The sequence below is a fragment of the Antechinus flavipes genome, chromosome 5, assembly GCF_016432865.1.
Source record: "Antechinus flavipes isolate AdamAnt ecotype Samford, QLD, Australia chromosome 5, AdamAnt_v2, whole genome shotgun sequence".
NCBI lineage: Eukaryota > Metazoa > Chordata > Mammalia > Dasyuromorphia > Dasyuridae > Antechinus > Antechinus flavipes.
Genome location: NC_067402.1, coordinates 257714854 through 257727580, shown reverse-complemented (window position 1 = coordinate 257727580; position 12727 = coordinate 257714854). Strand labels below are relative to the sequence as shown.

At 32.9% G+C, this 12727-nt stretch overlaps 1 protein-coding gene across 3 annotated transcripts in view; it reads left to right on the top strand.

The window, feature by feature from the left end:
* Positions 1 to 12727, top strand: part of LOC127564501 (ankyrin repeat domain-containing protein 26-like) — a 56114-nt gene that overhangs the window by 30183 nt on the left and 13204 nt on the right. The window contains exons 2-3 of one of the 3 annotated variants that reach the window (XR_007954284.1): positions 3934 to 3987; positions 4094 to 10291. The exons of 1 other annotated variant lie outside the window; for it this stretch is intronic. The gene's annotated coding sequence lies outside the window, so the exon portion shown is untranslated. Of the gene's footprint in view, positions 1 to 3933; positions 3988 to 4093; positions 10292 to 12727 lie in introns of those variants that run through there. One more of the 3 variants, XR_007954283.1, reaches the window with a different exon arrangement.

Genomic DNA, 12727 nt, shown 5'->3' with positions numbered 1-12727 from the left:
TATGAATATCATTTAATCCTTCACAATATGGCATAATATTTTAACTTGGTTACATTTTAATGGGGATAACAGATTTCTCACTTATGAAATTGTTACTAGTACCACATATGTCTTGTGCTCTATACCAAAGTCTTATTCTAAAATTCATCAGAGGATAGAGGACTCTGTAAATTTGCAATTTATGTAGACAAAGTGAACACATTTGTAGGTCTTAGCCAGTTGGGAAGTAGATACAGAGCTGGCCTTTAAAAACTATATTTTGAGGGAGAAAATCAGAAGAAATAATAGATATGCATTGTACATCATAATTTGTTTTTGTTTTTGTTTCTAGCTTCCCTCCCCATGAAGTCTTGAAAAGAGAAAATATACTAGTTTGCAGCTCATCAGCGTTTTTCTTCTAGTGACTGTAGAGGTACATATACAAGGGATATTATTGTGGGACCTCTTGTTCAAGGAAAAGAGCTAGAAATATGCCATACTAAATAAAGCAATCTCTGGATCTGTTCTGATTTACCAAATGATCTTGCTGAATCAGCATGTACTGTATCTCCAAACATTACATCTGTGAGGAGTATGTTGAGAAAAATGAAACAAATGTGGTCTTTCTCAATCTACCTACATGAAAATCCCAGATTAATTAAGTTAAGTCAGTTTGTGCCTTCTGCTTATGATAACTGCTAAAGAAATCATGCTTTGTCATTGTTAAGCAGTCTGCTAATAAAAAGATTAATGTAAACAAATTGCTAACAGATATCTAATACTTTAAGAAGACTCTTTCTACCCACAAACCCTGGAGAGTTTTATTTATAGCATAATAAAATTTGACTCACAGGTGCTTGTCAGGTCCCAAAAAACACATTGTAGTAGAACTTCACAAATTAGACTTTTCATATGAATGTCATGTATTGGTATTTGTGTTTTAATTGTATTTTACTTTTTTCTACAATAGTGAAAGAAAGTTCCTCAGAAGAATCTATAAGTAGGTAGGTTTTGTGACAGGTTAATATTTTAATTAATTAATCCTCATAGTCCATTCTCCAAACATTTTTTCTATCCAAGGAAAATCAGATTCTCATGTTCCCAAAAAACATTTTCAATTTAACCTATTTTCACTATCACATTAATCCATAGTTTTACTTCATTATCTTGCACAGAATGAGGTTTAATAAAAGACCTAGTGTGTATGTGTGTGTGTGTGTGTATACATATATATGTGTGTGTGTATATATATATATATATACACCCATGTATTTTTTATGTAAACACACAAAGCAATTACAAATACAAAGTAAAGATTATACAAATAAACATATACAGAAACACATATGTGTAAATAAATGTTTGTATATATGCATAATAACATAAAATAAATAACCATACACACATATATGCACAGATAAAGAAAAGTGCATAGGGAAGTTTTTCTGTGTTTGTGTACATATCTATCCATCTATCAATATCTATATCTATCTATCTATCTATATATATATATATATATATATATATATATATATATATATCAGATTGATAAATGTTCTGTATTAGCCAGCTATGAAAGATTAAGTAGCTTGCTTGGGTTTACAAAACCAGTATGTGAAAATGGTAATAATTTGAATCTACTATATTTTTACTCCAAGACCTATTCCCTTTTTACAATCTTAATATAACTATTAAGAAATAGTTATAAGGTGAATGAAGAATGAATAAGCTATGTTTTTCCTTATGACCATACTATGTATTAGCCATCTGAGATTAATTCCTAAAAAAAACTTTTAAGGCACATGTGTAGTGCAAATATATATCTTATAATTGTGGAAATTTATCTAAATATTTAGGCAAAGGAGTTATTGTTGGGTGGGGATTAGCCACTGGGACCAGGATCCTAAGACAAGACAGGAAATAGTATTTAGAAATTGCTCAAGAAGGTCTCAGAGCATCAATAGAAGACAGAAGTGTTTGAGTAATTTCTGCTTAGAATTCTTGTGACTAAGTCATAGGAAGCTGCTTCTCACATTGAGAGTTGAGAGAGTTCTGGTTCCCAATTAAAGGTATGTAGGAAAATTGTCACTGAATCATGGGAAGAAATGGCAAATCTGTTAAAAGGACATATTGTCTCTGGAGATTTTTAGGGAGGCAAACAGATGTGGCAAAGCATTAGCTGTAAAGGCCACCAATAGGAATAATTAAAGAATGAGTATCTCAGGGACAGCTAGGGTTATGCAGTGGATAGAGCACCAATACTGAAGCCAAGAGGACCCGGGTTCAAATCTAGCCTCAGACACTTAAAACTTCTTAGCTGTGTGACCCTGGGCAAGTTACTTAATGCCTCAATAGAAAAAAGAAAAGTGAGTATCTCATCTTCAGATTCTGTGCTCTGTATTGCTCTGTATTGCTCAAAGACAAAAGAATTATCTTAATATAGAAGAAGATAGAAAGTCTGGGAAATGAAGCTTTTTCACTCTCCTGAGTACAATGAAGTATTCCTGGAAATAAGTTTTGAAAAAAAAAAAAAAGAAACTACAAGGAGTTAGTGTGTCAAAAGGCTGGTGAGAAAAATCACATGACACAGAGATTAATATTGGGAACCTTTTTTCCTACTTTTGTCCAAAAGATGTTGGAGAATCAGACAAATGAAGAAGCCAAATACCAGATGGGAGAGTGACTTCTAATGTGACAAATTCACATGAGACATTTATCCCAGTCAGAAAAGATAACATTAAAGATGATTAAGCAAGATGATTTCAGGGATATGGATTTTTAAGGTCTGAGGGAATGGGAAGGGAAGGGCTACTACAGGAGATTGACATCTTTTTGTATAAGATTATGCTTGATAATAGGAACTAGATGGGCTTGTTTCAGTATTTACACTATTCCTGATAATGAAGATAGGATGAACTCTTTTATGATACTGCAAGAAAAGGAAAGCAGGAGAAGGATTTGAATTAAAGAAGATAATGACTTGTGAAGATGATTTGGAAATCTAAATTCTAAAGAATTTTGAGAAAAGGTCAAAAGTTTGAAAGTTAATAGTAAAGAAATTCAGGAACAGGAACCCTTTAGAAACTGATGTGATTTGATTGAGCTAAAGGAGAAAGACTCCATCAAAGGAAGGAAAAGTGAGCCCAAGCAGAAGGATTTGAAGAGGAGAACATAATGAAAAAAAAATGAAGACTATGAGGAAGAAGAGGGGATTGAATCCAATTGAAAGAGAAGCAGAAGACAGATTTTTTAAAATAAGAACAAATAAGTAAAGTTAGCATGTTTAAGGAGAAGGAAAAGAAAATTGGGCAAGCCTATCAAAAAGTCAGAACTAAAGAAAAAAAAATAGGCTGTAAGTGCTAACAGGAGTTAAGGGAGCTATGAAGAGAAGGACCTTTGGGCAGAAGTCTGGGAGTAAAAATAAACTGGGTTCAAGTTTGTCACATAATTGATGTGATCCCCAAGCAGTCAACAACTTCTGGAATGTCTAGCAACTCTCCGACACATAACAGTTGCCCATTTGCATTAATTATTTCCTCTCTGGAAGTTCTCTGCACCAGTCAAACACAAATTATATACTTCACACTACTGGAATTATGGACCCCACCCACTCTTTTCACCCCATGTGAATTGATAAATCTGGAGTTGAAACTCCTGAAAGCAGAGGATCACAGCAACTGTACAAAATGCTACTAACAAAAAAAGATTAGACTGATTTCTTTTAAAACTTTTCAAGATGCAAAGATAAGTGTTTATTATAAATTATAGCTGATTAATTACTTTTATATTCTGTATTTAGTGATTGACTAAAACCATGAAAAAGAATATGATGCTATGAGATAATATAAAGTGTTGTAAAAAATTTAAAGTGCTAAATGTTAGCCATTGTTGTTATTTTTAACTTTATCATTTTACATTAACTTTATTATTCTATGATATTTTTGTATATTATAGGAAAAAGTACAGATGACATCAGATGCTCTTGAGGAACTCAATCATCTGACACAGGTACATAGGATTATGATTTAGCTCCCTCAAATTATAAGAATATTAGTGATTGAGCAACTTAATGTTGATTTAAAGGTAAGAATATATATTTTTAATTTTCTAACAGAATACCAGCATTAAACAGAAACCAAAGATGTGTTTATATTCAAGAAGATACCACTGAAGTCCTATTCCCCATTGACCCATAGTAGAATAGAGGTGACTGGGTTCTTGGAGGCTCTGATAATAGAGTGTAATCTCTGGCAAACCTCACCAAGCTAAAAGGATTGTGTTCGATTCAGGCTGATGATTTTTCAGTCATAGAAGTTCTCAAGTTTGATCTACCATTTGTTTCAGTGCAGAAATAAATACCTACAATGAGCCAAACAAATTTGAGATAAGACACAATCCCTGAGCCAAGATGGCAGAGTGAAGCCAGGAATTTGGTCCAGAACCCACATGAAACCAAACCTCTAAACAAAGTCTAATCAAATGAAACTACTCTCCAACTCAAGATAGATTGGAAAAACTAAAGAAAAGTCAGTTTCACTGGAGGGAAAAGGATATTCAGTCCAGCTCAGGCAGAGTCAGGAAAAGACAGTGAGAAAGTCTTAATCACAACAGATCAGCAAGTGAGAGCCTCAGTCCTGGCTAAGTAGAACAGTGGGGGTAACCCCTAGTCCCAGCTCAGAAGACAAATTCTGGGAAATCATACTTTTCCTGAAGAGAGAAAGAAAAGCTACCCCCTGCAAACACAGGGAGTTCCTGTGCTTAAACCCAAGATTTAGAAATGCACAAGAAACTTAGAAAAGTGCCACCTTTAGGAACAGAGCTCAACCGTATAAGAAAAAAAAGAAAATGAAAAAAGAAGAGGAAAGAAAATGAGCATGAAACATAAAAGGAGTTTGACCATAGAAAGCTACTATGGTGACCAAGAAGACCAAAGCAACAACTCAATAAAGGACATGAAAAGAGTGATATTAATTGGGCTCAAGCTCAAAGAAACTTCTTGATCTCATGTTCATAAAAAGGCAAATAAGAGAGATAGAATAAAAATGTGAAAATATATAAGAGATACAAAAGAGAGTCAACAGTTTGAAAAAGGCAATTCCTTTAAATAAAATTGGCCATATTAAAAAAAAATAAAAGGAAAAAATTCTGAAAAGTAGAATTAACCAGATGGGAAAAAGAGATAAAAGCTAATTAAAGAAAAATCACACACTTAAAAGCTAGAATGGGGCAAATGAAAGGTAATGATTTTAGGAATCAGTCAAACTAAAAAGAATGAAAAAAAAATGAAAGAAAATGTAAAATACTTTGCAAAGAGACAATTTAAAAACTATTGGTCTACCAGAAGGCCATGATAAAAAAGAGCATGGATAGCACTATTCTAGAAATGATTAAGGAAAACTATCCTGATTCTCTAGAAATGGGGAGAATTCTACTAAAGAATCCATCAATGACCTATGGAAAGAGATCCCACAAGAAAAATCCCAAGGATTCCAGAAGTATAGTCACAAGGAAAAAATAATGCAAACTGCCAGACAAATACAATTTAAGTAGCAAAGAGCAACAGTCAGGATTATCCAGGATCTAGCAGTGTCTACAATAAAGGATCAGAGGGCCTGGAATACCATATTCCACAAGGCAAAGAACCTGGGGCTACAAGCAAGAATTGACTACTCAGTAAGACTTGAGTATCATCTTTCAGGGGAGATGATGGTTTTTCAAAGAAGAGACTTTCTATTGAAATAATTTCTATTGAAAAAAGCAGAACTAAACAGTATTTAATATAAAAAATATAGGACTCAAGAGAAGCCTAGAAAGATAAACAGAAAAAATACATTTAAATTTTATCCCTAGATGGGAAAGTGATATTTGTAAGTCTTGAGAACTGTATTATTGAGGCAGTGAGAGGTGAGGGATCATATGGACTCTTTGTCTAGGTGTAGTTTTGAATGGACTCTGATATAGTATTAAAAGAAAAAAAGGGATGGGAAAAGGATTACTGAGAGAAGAGGACTAGGGAGGTAAAATGGGACAAATTAGATCACATGAAGAGGCACAAAAGATCTATAAACAATCAAGGGAAACAAGGGGGTTAAGCATATTCTGAGAGTATATCTTACCAGTTTGGTTCAAAGAGGGAATAATTTAATAATTTAAATCATTTTTTCAGTTGAATATAGAAATTGATTTTACCCTATTAAGTAGAAGAAAGAGAAAGAAGAAAGAAAAAAAGAGGGACTTGACAAAAGGGAGGGCAGAAACACTGGGGAAAAAGTGGTAAGAGACGGGAGACAGGTGATAGAAGGTAGAGCAAGTAATGGGTGGGGTGGATTAATAAAACACTACAACAGATGGAGAGAACAAAAAGTATATACAAGGGATAGAAGGAAATACAGAGCTGATAATAACAATGAATGTGAATGGGATGAACTCTTAAAATAAAATAGAAGTGAATAGCAGAGCAGATTAAAAAACAAAATCCTACAATATGTAGTTTACAAGAATCACATTTGACACAGAGATACATACAGAGTAAAATGGAGCAAAAGTTATGCTTCAACTGGAGTAATAAAAACATTCTGATCTCAGATAAAGCAAAAGTAAATGTCTTAATTAAAAGAGATAAGGAAAGTACATCTTGTTAAAGGATACTATAAACAATGAAGTAGTAACAATACTAAATGTATATGCACCAAAATTCTAGAGCACTCCAATTCTTAGAGAAGATATTAAGCCAGTTACAAAAATAGACTGAAAAACTATTCTAGTGAGGGACCTCAACTTTCCCTCACAGAATCAGACAAATCTAACCACAAAGTAAACAAATCAGGGAAGTTAATAGAATCTTAGAAAACCTATATGATAGACCCCTGGAGAAAATTTAATAGGGACATAAAGGAATAGATTTTTTTTTTTTCTTGGCAACATACAGCACCTACAAAAAAATTTGACCATTAAAAAAAAAAAGTTACAATCAAATGCAGAAAGGAAGAAATGATAAATGCTTCCTTTTCAGACCATAATATAATAAAAATTATATCCAATAAAAGGCCAGGAAAAGATAGACTAAAAACCAATTGGAAATTAAATAATCTAATTCTAAATAGTGGATTAAACAATTCACAAAAGCAATTCATAATTTAATCCAAGAGAATGACGAGACAATGTAACAAAACCTATGGGATATAGCCACAGCAATTCTTACAGGAAATCTTATATATCTAAACAGTTAACATGAATAAAATAAAAGGATCAATGACTTGGGCATGCAACTAAAAAAGGCTAGAAAAAGAAATTTAAAACCTCCCTTTAAATACCAAATTAGAAATTCTGAAATTCAAAGGAGAGAATAATAAAATTTAAAGAAAACTATTGAATTAAACTGTTGGTTTTAAGAAAAAATCAACAAAATAGATGAACCTTTGGTTAATTTGGTTAGAAAAATGAAAGAAGAAAACCAAATTATCAGCATCAAAAATGAAGAGTATTTACCACTAATGAAAAAGAAATTAAAGGATTAGGAACCCAAATGTATGCCAGCAAGTCTGACAATCTTAACAGAAATAGATGAATATTTACAATAGTATAAATTGCTCAGATTAAATTTAAAATTAAATTCCTTAAACAGTCAATACCATTTTAGAAAAAGAAATTGAACAAGTCATCAACTCTAAGAAAAAAATCTCCACAGTCAGATGGACACAAGTAAATTCTATCAAATATTTAAAGAAAAATTCTAATACTATGTAAACTATTTTAGGAAAAAAGGCAAAGAAGTTCTGTCAAATTCCTTCAATGACACAAATATGGAAATAACCTAAACCAGGAAGTCAAAAAGAAAATTATAGATCTCCCTAGTTGAATATAATATTTTAAATAAAATATTAGCAAAGAGATTGTACTAAATATCAGCAGGATAATACATTATGATCAAGTGGGATTTATACCAGGAATGCAGGATGGGTTCAATATCGGGAAAACTATAGCCGTATTTAATCATATCAATAACAAAACCAACAGAAATCATATGATAGTTTCAGTAGACGCTTTTGACAAAATATAGCACTTATTCCTATTAAAAACATAGAATTGGGATAAAGGGAATTTTCCCAAAAATATAAGTATCTATCTAAAACCAACAACAAGCATCATTTGGAATGGAGAGAACCTGGACACATCCCCACTATGGGATCAGTGGGGAAACAAGGATGCCTATTATCACCACTATGATTTAATATTGTACTAAAAGCATTGGCTTTAGCAGTAAGAAAAGAAAAATGAAAATTAGAATAAGCAATGAGGAGACTGCAGATCTTTGCAAATGACATGATATACTAGAATCTTAGAAAATCATCCAAAAACCTCCTCGAAACAACAGCTTTAGCAAAGTTGCAGAATATAAAATAAACCTGCACAAATTATCAGCATTTCTGTATATTAACTGACAAATTCTAGCAGCAAGAGATACATTCTATTTAAAGTAACTGTAGACAAAATAATTGAGAGGGTTATGGGTAAAGTATAAGAGGTCAGTTAATTTGGTAATTGGGAGATTCCTAGTAACTTTGGAGGAGCAGTTGCATTGAATAATAAGTTTTGAAGTCAGGTTAGAGGGGCTTAAACTGAGATTGAGACGAGAAGCAGAGCTGAAGAGCATAGATGGCTTTTCCCCTGACTTGAGAAAGGAATGAAAAAACAGGTGACAAGCTGTGGAAGTAGATCAATGAGGGCTTTTAAAAGATGGGGCAACATGGGGTGTTTGCAAAAATGGAATATAGATAAGGAAAGACTTAAGTTTGGAAAGCGTGGAAATGATAGATAGAAGGTAAAATCATCTGAAGAAAAGCAGATGAAAAGTGATTGTTGTAAAGTGATAGTTCTTGGCAAGGAGAAGGACTTGCCTTTTCATCCAGAATAGAAAAGTAGATAGTGGAAGAAGATGTCTGAGTAATGTGAGAAAAAATTAGAGAAAAGGAAACTTTTAGTAAATAACCTGTCAATGAAGATATGTTCATCAGCAGAGAGGGTAAGTGTAGGGGATACTATAGAATACTTGGGAAGAAAAAAGAAAGTTCATTACAACTGGCTATGATAATGAACAAGGTAGGATGCCTTGCCTCTAAGGATTCTTTATCCTTCAGGACAGTCACAAGTTTGTGATCTCATTAGAAATTTAGCAACAATTTCTAAAATCTCTGTGATCCTGGATCTTAGCATCTTTGGGCTCCGTTTTCTGGAGCTAAAATATTTTAGTACCTTTAAAATCACTTGGGATATATCAAATACATAATTACATGCAAAGCAGACATTTTGTGTATAGACATGAGCAACTTCTTCTGACCACATGTGTAACTATTACTCCTATTTCTCTTTGTGAACCTAGTTCCTGATGAATCTGTTCTTTTGTAAATCTTTCTGCCTGTGTATCTTAAGTAGGGTGATTTTATAGACTTGTAACACTAGTTATCCTAGTGTCTGCTGCTTACAAACAAAATGTCTTTCATTTTAGCCTTCCCCTAGAGTTTTCTAGTACTTTTAAGGAGATTTGTAGGAAGTTTCTAGACTCTTTGCAAATGGCTTTGGTCCCCACAGATGGTATTCCCTCCATTGTATAGACAAGTTTCCCGTACTTTGTTTTGATTTGGTTATAAATATTTGGATCAACTTTTACAAAGAAATATTTACTTCAAAATCTATAACAAAAAAAATCAAATTTACTCCATAACATGTGGGTAGCCTAATCTTTCATACCACCTCAGACTCTTGTAAAGGGAAAAAGATTAGGTTAATTATTTAGCTAATTTCCTATAAGGCACAGTTCCAAGTTCAAATATCAACCTCACATTAGATTTGAGTGCCAGGCATCTGGTTTCTTGGGCTTCTCTATTGGGATGGCTGACTGGCTGCAATATCCCATCATGGCTTAAACTCCTAGCTCTATTGGGGATTCTATCACTTCTGCCTAAAAACTGATAAGGCCAAATAAAACAGAAGAGAAACAAACAACCCAGCCCATTTCTCAGAGCCATAGAGTAAAAAGAGAAAGAGGGGTGTGTCCTCAGCGTATAGTGCCCACATTTGGGTGAACTATGTATAATGTTCTCCCTTTTGTGAGTATTGTTTTTTAAAGGGATATCCTCTTCCAGCTTTGCAGCCAAACATAGAGGTACAATGCCCCCCAAATTCACCTACTATCTTCCACTTAATGAATTTCTGATACCATGTTTGGCAGCCTGGCATATTCCAATCTCTATTATCAGTATTTCTAGGCCTTATGAATTGTTTTTATACTTAATGATTGTAATAGTTGAAATTCTTGGAAGGGAACTTGCTCTAATTGTTCAATCCCCCATCTATGGGATGCTTTGCAGTCCTAGGCAAGGTTATTGGATTGTGACACACAGTCATCTTGACTTGGAATAATATTTTCTAAGCTCTTATCTTCTCAGGTAGTCTTGTAGGCAGGTTGTAGTTGGTTTTTTAGCTCTTGAGTTTCAGTCAATCACCTGTCATTTCTTTCTTCCTGCTTCTCAGGAAGCACTTATGTTTCCTGTGACTGGGGTTTTTTTTTGATGAATTTTTGATGAATTGTCTTTATAGAGCTTCTGGGTGGGACTATGCTATAAGCTGGCAAACTATGTTGTTGTTGAACAATTTGTTGTGTAGATATTTTTTCAAAATAAACCTCTGAATTTTAAAGGCCAAGTTAAAAGGTAATTTTGGCTCATATCCCAAATATTACCAAATATGACACAAAAAAATCTGGTATTTCTTCTTGACTTGTATGCATGTATTATATTTGCTACATGCCATTGACATTTTTATTCAGTCCATATTCAACACATCCAAAAAAGTATTTCTACTGATTTGACAATTGTAGTTATTAGGTCAGAATACGAAAGGGAGAATGATTAATTCATTGATAACACAGATATGGGAAGACCTGATTCAAAACCTAACCTTAGTTTCTAAAATACCTCAAGTTCCTTTGGTCATTTAACTATTTGGAAGTGGTTCTCATTCTTATAAGCTTATATATTAATTTTTCATAGCTTTTTGTGTTAGGTATAGCTCCTGTGAGCAACATTTTGAAGACTTATTTTTAATCCATTTGATAACTTCTTTATCTTTAAATTAAATTTCAATCATTTACATTCCAGATTATAATTGTTACATTCAACAACTGTACATTTTTTAATCATTCACTTTTGAAAGACGGGAATATAATCTTTATTTCGTTAATATTATTCCTATCTCATCTTTACTGCTCTTTCTCTTTCCTACACACACACATACATACACACACACACACACACACACACACACACACACACACATATGGTACTACTAAATACAATTCCTATATCTTACACTATTCAGAAAAATTTAATTCTTCTGTCCTTCCAGACATTTGAGATTGGAATAGCACTCTGGGATTTCCTGTTATCCTCACTCTTCACTCTCTGCCTTGTTTTTTCTTGCTCCTTTTTGATCATTGAGTCTCATAATCATTTTTTTTTTCTGCTTCCTTCCCTAGTTCCTTTGTATCTTCCAATTGTGAAATCAACACTGCTTATTACCATCACTATTTTATGCCAATTACATTAAAATATGGATTAATTAACTGTAAGATAAAAGAAATCCAGTGATTTTTTTATTCATCTAGGGGTGACATATTTTAGGCTCTGGGATTTTATTGGTTTTGCATTTTATTAATTTTTGAAATGGTATTTTATTTGGTTTTCCATTTTAGAAACTGCTTTCAGATTCTCTTAAATGTTTTCTCAAGTGGTGATATTTTTCTTGTCTCCAAGGAATTTTTAGCTTTACTAGATTGCATATTTGGGTTATACTCAAACTTTTGACTATTGGTAAATCATCAGGTGATTTTCATCTTCCATTTCTCATTTTACCTAAAAAAAAAAAAAAAAAAAAAACCTTTCTAGGACCATGGGCAGTCCAACCCCATTTGAATACTTATGTTTTTTAAAATTTCTTTAGGATTTTCCTCTTAACTTTCAGTCATAAAAGGTGTCAGAGTTGGGGAAATGTCTTAATATCATCAAATATTAGAATATTAAATTTATAAGTAATAGCTTTAATTGTATGTCAATTATTTTAGCATATTACAGTGGGATGGTTTTCATCCATTTACTGATGGAAGGTATATCCCTGTCAAACCAATTCAATTTGTTTTTACAAAAAGTCCTTAATTTTTAATTCTTATGTTATGAAGTTTATTAATCTTAGTAGTGATCACTTTGCAATCAACCTAGTGCTTATTTGTTCTTCACAATCTTTTAAAAAGCTATTCTTTTGCTATAGAAACAGAGAGTTCGAAGAAGCTCTACTGTTTTCTAAGAGACCCTATGAATACTCACCTTAAAGGGGTTTTCAGCATTGATTTCTTGAACCTATTTCCCTTTGGAATCCCTCTGTTAGAAAGTTTTTCTTTACATCAAAACTAAATTTGTATCTTTACACCTCCCACTCATGAGCAAAATTAGTCAATACTTCTCTCATTTGACAATGCTTTCAATTATTTGAGTTCTTTTAACATACTGTGTGTGTATGTATACACATTCTATTTGATAGGAAGTCTATAAAATAAAGCATACAAAGTTGAAAAGTTTCTAAAATATAAATCTATATACAAAGTCACTGAAGCCCACAATTTACTGGGAGATATAAAGTCCCTAAGTGATGAGGTCCTAGAGCCTTCCAGTCCCACCTTTGGTGGAGATCTTTGAAA